This window comes from Malaclemys terrapin, chromosome 20 (assembly GCF_027887155.1).
Source record: "Malaclemys terrapin pileata isolate rMalTer1 chromosome 20, rMalTer1.hap1, whole genome shotgun sequence".
NCBI lineage: Eukaryota > Metazoa > Chordata > Testudines > Emydidae > Malaclemys > Malaclemys terrapin.
In genome coordinates, this window is record NC_071524.1 from 15,567,867 (window position 1) to 15,577,636 (window position 9,770).

A 9,770-nucleotide genomic window follows, 5' to 3' on the forward strand; every position below is an offset into this window, starting at 1 on the left:
AAAGATTGGGGGGGGGGGTTGACGGGACAAGACAGCCTCCCCCCGAAATAAACCCAAATACAAGTAGCTTCCCACCCCCGCCAGCAGACACAGGCTGGCCTTGAGGTTAGGGCATGGGGCTGTCAGTCTCCAGCTCTGCTACAAACGCCCTGTGTAGTATTTTTTATTATTTGGTATATTTTGGTAGGACCTAGCAGCCCCTGATAAGGTCCAGGCCCCATCATGCCGGGTGCTGCACAGGGTCGGGTCTGGGGTTACAGGTGGAGCAACTATTAGGTCTATTACGATAGCACCCAGAGGTCCCAGCTAAGATTGGGGCCCCACCGCGCCGGGTGCTGCACAGACCCAGAGCCACCCCCGACCCAAAGAACTTCCAGTCCGATCCACTTCGGAAGTGGAATAAGCTGATTCGGAAAAAGGCACTTCGCTTGGTGCATGGTTCACACCCTACCTTAATCCGGAGTAACGTCCCCATGTAGATACGCCCTATAGACAAAGGAAGGATCATCCACCCCATGGGGAAACTGAGGCCCAAAGAGACACGAAGGGCCCTAGATTCCATAGTGAGTCTGTGGCAGCGCCAGGAATCCAACCCGGATCTCTTCAAGCCCAGCCCGGTGCGGTAACCAGAAAACCAACCTGACGTGGAGTCCCCTCTGCCTCAGTTTCCCCACCTATACAATGAGCAGGAGGATCCTTCCCTGTCTCCCGCGGCGGTTGTGAGGAGGGCAACAGCAATCCCTAGCGCTTTTCATCATAGAAACTTCGGGCTGGAAGGGACCCCGAGAGGTGATCGTGTTCAACCCCCTGCGCTGAGGCCGGACTGAGTTAACCTAGCCCGGCCCTGACCGGGGTTCGTCCAGCCTGTTCTTAAAAGCTCCCAGTGACGGGGATCCCGCAAGGTCCCTGGGCCGCCTGTTCCAGAGCTTCCCTCCCCGGAGAGTTCGGAGTTCTCCTCCCTGGTCTAACTCCTGTTAGCAGTCACATCTCAAAGAACTATATCAAGGAAGTCAGTATCATTAGCCGCATTTGGGTAAACTGAGGCACAGAGGGGCCAGGGACTTTCCCACGACCACCCAGCGGAGGACACAACCCAGGTTTCCTGTGTCCCAGTCTAGCGCTCGATCCACTAGGCCACGCTGCGCCTAGCGCAACCCACGACTCCCAACCAGGGCGGTACCACACGACAAACAGCAACAGAAGCTGTGAGGGGGTTCGACGACCCCGGGGGCGGGCATGAGGCCCGGTTGCCCGCCAGCAGGGCGGCGGTGGAGGGGACGCCTGCTCCATGCACAGAAACCAGGGTGGGTTTACACTCACTCCCAGCAATTCCCTCGGATTGGGTGCCAGTCGCATTCCTGAGCTAATGCCGCTTTCCAGATTCCCCCACCCAAATCCCCAGGCTTCAAACAGAAAGAGAGTGAGGGAAAATATCCCCTAATAAGGTCAAACGGGACACCCTCCGCGGCAGAAAGAACGTGGCCCGGCGGCAGGCTTTGGAGGGGGAATCCAGTCGATTTCTGCCAGGGCGGCTGAGGGCAAACCTGGGCTCTGTTGGGAATCGGTTCTTGGGTCTTTGGTTTTCACGGACTCCTGGGGCCTGCTTCTCAGTCACGCTCAGGTCCCCCGGGAGGCTCCGGGGTGGGAACAGCTGCCCTGAGAATCTCCCACCCACAGGGGGCCTCCCCAGTCTGCCGGGGGCTGGTGTAAGGGCCCTGCTTACAGCCCCAGAAGTAGGGGTGGATCGGGGCCGCAGCCGGAGCGCCCTGCGCTGTGTCTATTCTCTGCTCTCCAGGGCCCAGAAGGGGCGCAGCATGCGTTAGAGCAGCCCTGAGGCTGCACCGAGTGGACCAGGCAGGGCTCAAAATACAGGGAATGCAAAGGGGGCCCAAAGGTATCCCGCCATCCTTGCTCCAGGCTCCTAGGAGCTGCCCCCTATGGGTTGGGGAGGGGGGGACAAAGAATAGCCAGAGCCACAGTGCACTCTGGCCGCGCCCCTGAAGCTAAAACTGCATCTCTCTGGATCTTGTACAGCACCTGGCACATTGTCACAGCTCCACCGTCAATGACAGCGACCAAGACGAAGCAAAACCCGTCCTCCCTGTCATTCCAAACAAAGAAACCCCAAGCGGAAGGATCCCATGCATAAAAAGGAGAGGGGGTGGCGGGTGAAGATATTTGGTACTTCCCGTAAGGCCCTAGCTTCTGGAGTCATGGGATTTCTTACAAATCTAGCTTGCTTGAGTTTCTAGCCGTCATGTCTTCCGAGAAATCCTTGGAAACATGGACTGAGCGTGACCCTAAGGATTACAAAAACCAGAAGGGAAGTAAAAAGAACCCCAACATTATTCAACATGAAATGTCTCCGTGGCCCTGAACTGAACGTCCTCAGAATTCATGTTTCCCGGGAATTTCGTTCTAATGCCGAGCGAAGTTTTTACCCCCAAAATGTCGCAATTTCCCACAGAACAGAAATCTCGGGGGGTCCAGCCCACTCTAAAAGCAGATCAGACCTGATAGCCAGTCCTGCTCCAACCACTAGATCCCACTCCCCTCCCAGAGTCAGGATAAGAACCCAGGAGTCCTGACCCCCAGGCCAGCCCCTGCTCTATCCACTAGATCCTCCTCTCCTCCTGGGAGACGGGCCTAGAACCCAGGTGTCCTACCTCCCAGTTCCACTCCTGCCACCATCTTCCCCACTCCTGCCACCATCACAGCCCCCATCCTCTATCTAACCGGCCTGTGACCTCCCCCACCCCAGCCTGCCACAAGCTAACCTGAGTGTGGAGGTGCGTCCATGCTGCAGAAAGCAGCTAGGAGCCTTGGTTCATGGGCGTGGCCCGAGCTGGAATCAGGCAGGGGATTTCCGGGTTCACAATTATCCCTTTCAGAGTCAGCACCCAAGCTGGAAAGCACCCAAAGACCCAGCCGTGCCTATGGGGTTCTTATTCCAGGTAGGATCTTAGCACCCAGAGGGCCCCATGGCACCCAGGGCTGCACAGACAGTGGAGAGCTACCCCGCCTAAGCAGACAAAGGAAGCCCTAGAGATTCGCCCAGCCGGCAGTGGGCTGATTGTGTCTGTATCACGACTCGAGCGAGATCGGGGCCCAGGCTAAATAACCGAGACAAAGGACGGGCGGGAAAAGAAAGAGGCCAGTGGCTGCATCAAAACACCTCAGGTCTCCTGGGTCCCACCCTCTGGTTGATCCACTCAAGCTAATTAGAACTCAATCCTCCCAGTCCCTCAGCTGTGTTGGGTCTTATAGTATTATCCCCATTTTACTGTCGGGGAAACTGAGGCACGGAGCGGTGATTCATCCAGTGAGGGCCTGCCCACCAGGAAGCTGGTTCCAGGAAACATGTGAGAGCCCAGGACTGGGAGGGAGGTGGAGGATATCCATGCCTGCTCCTTCTCTGCCCACAGCTGAGCCAGGCTGCGGGAGTGGCGCTGTGATCCCCAGCATGCCCTGCCTCGTGTCTGTACAGCGCCTAGCACCGCGCAGTCTTGCTCAGAGCGTCTACGCGCGACCATAACGTACGCCACATCCACACACCTCGTCACTTTCTGGCAGCCCCATGTAACCGGCAGGTGAGGGAGAAAAGTTCCAGCTGTCATTTAGCGACGCTTCCAGAGCGTGCCCCGCTCCGGACGCAAAGGGTGCTGGGACGGCGAACGCTGGGGCGTGGGATCAAACACAAACTGGGCAGGGCGCCCAAAATTACCAAACACATGCAATGCGCAGACATGCCCGGAACCGAGAGGGCAGGGGAAAAAGGGAAAAACTTTCACTCCCAGAGGTTTGCATCCCATGATCGTCTCAAAGGGCTTCCATCAGACCAGGGTTGTCTGTCTCTCTCTCTCACACACACACAGACACACACAAGTTCCCAATTCCAGCCACTAGATCCCACTCTCCTCACAGAGCTGTGCAAAGAACCCAGGTGTCCTGACACCCAGGCTCACCCTTGCTCTCACCACTAGACCGTACGCCCCTGGGAGACACGGGAAGGGAAGTCAGCTCTGCTGACATGCAGCCCTGTGCTCTAACCACCAGGCATCATCCCTTCCCACAGCTTGGGAGTGACCTGAGACCTCCTGACGGCCCATCTCCTGCTCTAGCCACTAGACCCCACTCCCCTCGGAGACAGAACTCGGGACTCCTGACTCTCAGTCCTGCGCTCTTACCACTAGACCTCTCCACCAGGGCAGCCCAGGGACCGACGCGAAGCGCAGACCCGGTTGGGTCGGTACCACCCTGCCTCCCAGCCTGGTACATTCGCCCTCATTCCTATTCATTGCGCCACACAGCAGCTGCCGCACAACAGTCAACGCGCTCCACCCCAGAGGTGGCTGCTTTCCAGCAGCCATGCACACAAAGGCAAAAATCCCTTGACGTCACGCAGGGGCCGGGGTTTTGGCTGCCGTCAGCAGGAGCTAGGTCAGAACCGGGTTGGCGGGGTTTAACCGGCAAGCACTTTGGAATCCTCCGACAGAAGGAACCGGATTCTGCTCCTGGAAGATGCTGGCAAACTGCATGTTGGCTGGCTCTTCCGGAGGATAACAACCTACTAGAGCCGCCAGCCGCGAGTTAGTCCTTTGGCTTTATCAGCGGAGATCTGGCGCGCCTAAGGCCCCAGGTTCAAGTCCTCCGGCTGCGAGTCTAGCGGCCTTCCTCCACCCCCGCCATGGGTCAACTCTACCGGTGTGACTCCAGATTGTCATCTGAAGTGTCCCAAAGCTGCCCCCACCAAGGGGGATCTGGGAGGGCCAGATCTGGCTTTCAGGCTCCGAATCTCTTCCCTGGGAGATCCTGTCCCAGAACGGACCAATGCGAACGACCTCTGCTCGTGAATAGACCCTCCTCCGCGCTGGCTGGCCCGGGCGGATAGAGACAGACAAAGCGAGGGCAGAGTGGAGCTTCCCTTCCTTCCTTCCTTCCTGCTCCGGCAGCCAAGCCTGACCTCAGATGAACCCGCTTTGCTCCAGCCCCTCTGGGACGGAGGGTCGCTGGGGGCCTGGCCAGCAGCACGCGTGCACCCTGCTAGAAGCCAAAGCAGCGGCCGTGGGGGGGAACCGTGCTGTGCCAGCCATGGGCACCTGACCTGGACCAGCGCCCCATGCCGGAGCCATCTAACCCAGCCCCGTGCCCAGGGGGCACCCAACCCAGCCCCCTGCATCCAGGACAGACCGACCTGTCCCCATGCCCAGAGCCCCCCAGCGCAACCCAGCACCCCACACCAGGGGCCACCCCATCCAGCACCTCACACCCAGGAGTCTGCCAACAATCTCCCAACATCTCAGTGCCCCATGCTTGCCCCCGCACACACACACACAATACGCACTTGGGCACCACAACTTGGTCCCAATGATTTTCTCGGTTTACGCTGCCCAGTTTGCTTGCTTCAATGATTTCAATACCAGGGAACAAGACAGACGGGGAGACACGCGGTGAGACAGATTTTTCCGGCACCGCTCCCGGACTCTGTCGAAAAATAGCTTCCTTCCAAGAACGGTAGCTCTTGGCACCGCTAAACCCAACGGTTAACAGCCGGGCTCGGCCGATGCCAGCTCGTTTTCTCTCTATCACCCCCTGCTGGGACTGGCATCGCCACCCTGGCCCAGCCCGGAGTTAAAGTCCTAGATTTGAAGGACTACGGAGGGGAGCGGCAGATTTCACATGGAGCACCGGGGAGACCAAGACGGGACTACTGCATCCCGTTTTGGAGTCCACGTTTTAAAAAGGACGATGCAAAAAAACTGGGATGGGTGCGAAGAAGAGTCTGGAAAACCCGCCTCCCGGTCAGGGGTTAAAGGAGACTGGGCGAACGTATCCAAGGGACGCGGGCCTGGTCTGAGAGCACCTCCACTGCGAGTTCTGATACCCGGGGGCGATTTCATTCGGCAGAACGGGATCAAACAGCTGGGAGCAGAAGCGAGACACATTCGGGCTGATGGAAATTGAACAGGGAGGGGGACTGTCTCCCAAAAACCGCCGCTCTAGTTCGACTATCAGATAGGGGCTGGACGCAGGACTCACTGGGCGGGGTTCTCTGGCCTGGAAAGGGGCAGATTGGATGGTCCCTTCTGGCCATAAGATCTCTGAAGCATGTGGCCTGACCTCGAGCACCGCACAGGATGAAGAGTTGGCTCCTGTATACATGGCCCCCTCCAGGCAGGGCACCAGCCGGGGTCGAATCCAGCCCCTCTGCGGCCACAAACAGGAGCCTATGCTACGTGGGCGAAGGGACCAGGCCAAACCCATCCCGTGACAGGGATCCTTCCATTCCCAAAAGTGAGGGCGGCCAGGCCAGACATCCCCCTCTGGGGAAACGTGCCTTTTGTTGGCTTGCACGGACTCCGCTGGACACAGGAGTCTGCTCCCATTCCCGTCCTAAGACGTTCTGGTGGTGCCACTGCTTGCCAGCTGCTTGCCTGCATCCCAGAGGGGGCTGCATTACAGTGGCAGGTGACGCAACTCCTGTCCAGAGTGTTGCTTCCTGTGTGACAAGGCCAAACCCAAGGGAAGGCCCAGGGCCTCGGTTCCTCTGTCCCTGCAGTGGAAACAGGGAGCGGGGGGGGGGGGTGGCTTTAAGTCCTCTTGGCACCTCACTGCCTGGTCCCTGATGTCAGCTCACAATTCACCACTCTATGAGCCCAGGGGGGGCAGAGAATAGCCCCAGCGCAGGGGGCCTCCAATTGCCCCCTCTGTTGGGGGGCGGGAGCAGGGCCCGAACACCAACTGCACTCCCGCCGGGAGGCCCCCGCGCAGAGGGAGACTCATCTCTAGGTTCTGTCCTGTGGAAGGAGCTAGGGATGTGTGTGGGGTGCTGCCCCCTGATGGATGGAACTGGAACTGCTCTGCTGCGGGTCAGAGCCCCCTACACGGCCAGCAGCCACTGGAGATTCCCCTTGAGCTCAAATGGCCGGGGCCTGCGTTCTGTCCCTGTGAAGTTCTGAGTGGGGTGTGGGTCTGTCACATGAGGGGTGGCTGAGGGTTTGTCACCCCAGAACAGGGGGAGCCTATGCAGCATTGTCCAAATGCCTCTAGCCCATTAGGAAAGGCCCTGGGGCATTACCCTTTTCTGCCCCCCGCCACACTCCAGACTGCTCCCCCTTCTCCAGGCTGGGCCCCCCCGGCGCCCCGTGCCCATTGTCCCGGGTGCACCATCGGTGAAACCGGACCAGCTGCACTGCACAATGGGCAGATACAATACAATGCAGAACACACATGGGGGGGTCCACTTCCCAGCCACCCCCTATAACCTCCATCCTACGCAGAATCCCCCCCACACACACTGCCCTGCAACAAAAATCTCCTCTCACCCCCGCCCCCGAGACCACACACACCCTATGCGACCCCCCTCCTGGATTTAGCCCCTCTCCCTCGCAAGCCCCAATTACCTCCAACACCCACACAGCCCCCCCGCCCCCCTCCCCGGCATTCAGAACCACCCTGCCACAGATACGCCCCCCCCCAGATATCCTAGAGCAGATCTCCCACTCCGGTACACAGCCCCCCGCTCAAGAGATTCCCTCTAGATCTCTTAGAGGAAATCCCCCTCCCCCAGTACAACTCGCCCTCCGGCAAGGACCCCCCTAGATTTCCCAGAGCTGATCCCCCCTCCCCACTCAGGGACCCCCCTAGATTTCCCAGCGCAGATCCCCTCTCTCCACTCAGGGACCCCCCCTAGATTTCCCAGCGCAGAGCCCCTCTCCCCACTCAGGGACCCCCTAGATTTCCCAGCGCAGATCCCCTCTCCCCACTCAGGGACCCCCCTTAGATTTCCCAGCGCAGATCCCCTCTCCCCACTCAGGGACCCCCCTTAGATTTCCCAGCGCTGATCCCCTCTCCCCACTCAGGGACCCCCCTTAGATTTCCCAGCGCTGATCCCCTCTCCCCACTCAGGGACCCCCCTTAGATTTCCCAGCGCAGATCGCCTCTCCCCACTCAGGGACCCCCCCCTAGATTTCCCAGCGCAGATCCCCTCTCCCCACTCAGGGACCCCCCTTAGATTTCCCAGCGCAGATCCCCTCTCCCCACTGAGGGACCCGCCTCGATTTCCCACCGCTGGTCCCCCGCCCCACTCAGGGACCCCCCTTAGATTTCCCAGCGCTGATCCCCTCTCCCCACTCAGGGACCCCCCCTAGATTTCCCAGCGCAGATCCCCTCTCCCCACTGAGGGACCCCCCTCGATTTCCCACCGCTGGTCCCCCTCCCCAGCCAGGGATCGACTCCCTGGAGCCGGGCTCGGGTACCCCACTCCCGCAGCTCCGGCACACAAAGGCAGCCCTGTTCCTGCAGCCCTGAGCCGAGAAACTTTCCCGAGCCCCGTGTGTGTGTGTGTGAGTGTGTGTGTGTGTGTGTGACACACTCTTTCCAACAGGCCCCTCGCTGCCCCGGCCGGGGGGCTCCCCCCGCTCCCCCCCAAGCCGGACTCACCTCGCAGGCTGTGCGGCGGCGCGGGGCGCGGCGCTCCCGGGGCCCGGGCGGGTTCGGATCCGGGCTCAGAGCGCAGCGGGCGCCCGGCGGCCGGTCCAGCCCATCAGCTCCGCTGGGCGCCGGGGGAACGGCCATGCGGACGGGTCGCCAGGGTGTGCGAGCGAGGGGCGGCCCCGGCCGGGGGTGTGCGGGGTGGGGGGTGTGAGTGCTGCGCGCGCACAACTCCAGCGGGGTGTGTGTGTGTGTGTGTGTGAGTGTGTGTGTGCTCTTCGCCTGCACAACTCCAGCGGGGTGTGGGTGTGAGTGTGTGTGTTGCGCGCGCACAACTCCAGATGGGTGGGTGTGCGTGCAGCTAACAAATCTGTGTGTTTGGCGTGTGTGTGCTGCGTCCGCAAAACTACAGACCTTTATGTGTGTGTTGTGTACACAACTACAGACCTGTTTGTGTGTGCAGCTAACCAATCTGTGTGTGTAGCGTGTGTGCTGCGCCTGCACAACTACAAATCTGTGCATGTGTGTGAGCTGCACACGCACAACTACAGATCTGTGTGTGTGCAGTGAACAAATCTCTGTGTGTGTGTGTGTGTGTGTGTGTAACCACAGCTGTGTGCTGTGCGTGGCTACAGACTTCTGTGTGTGTGTGTGTAACTACAGATCTCTGTGTGTGTGTGTGTGTGTGTGTGTTCAGGGTGTAATAACTTCCCCCTCCAACACACACCGCCCGGGTCACTTTCCCTTCTTCCCAAGCCAATGCAAGTCCCCCAGGGCGTCTTTGGATCCAGTTGGTAAAGAAAAGCGGGAAGTGGGGGACACCAGATCCCAGCTGGGAGGAATTGGGGGGCTGGAGGGGAAGTGGGGGACACCAGATCCCAGCTGGGAGGAATGGGGGGGGTGGGGGGGAAGTGGGGGACACCAGATCCCAGCTGGGAGGAATGGGGGGGAAGTGGGGGACACCAGATCCCAGCTGGGAGGAATGGGGGGGTGGGGGGGAAGTGGGGGACACCAGATCCCAGCTGGGAGGAATTGGGGGGTGGGGGGGAAGTGGGGGACACCAGATCCCAGCTGGGAGGAATGGGGGGGTGGGGGGGAAGTGGGGGACACCAGATCCCAGCTGGGAGGAATGGGGGGGTGCTGATGGATGCCCAGTTGAAATGTTGAAGGCTGGGCTGGAGGGGGAACGGACAAGCAAAAATTCTCTCACACTCACTTCTGTTGGACAATTTCCTGTTCACAGGCAGATGCACTGCTGGGGTTTTAACCCCTTTCTTACGGGATTCTAACTACACATGCACACACAGTCCATGCAACCGCCGCAGTGGGATCACACA

The 9,770-nt window shown here is 59.8% G+C and overlaps 1 protein-coding gene across 2 annotated transcripts in view; it reads right to left on the reverse strand.

Annotated features, from left to right (window-relative positions):
* Window positions 1-8,559, reverse strand: part of PLEKHG2 (pleckstrin homology and RhoGEF domain containing G2) — a 41,172-nt gene extending 32,613 nt beyond the window's left edge. The window contains exon 1 of one of the 2 annotated variants that reach the window (XM_054009989.1): window positions 8,443-8,559. The gene's annotated coding sequence lies outside the window, so the exon portion shown is untranslated. Of the gene's footprint in view, window positions 1-2,227; window positions 2,245-8,442 lie in introns of those variants that run through there. The other variant, XM_054009990.1, reaches the window with a different exon arrangement.
* Between the last annotated feature and the right edge of the window lie 1,211 nt (window positions 8,560-9,770).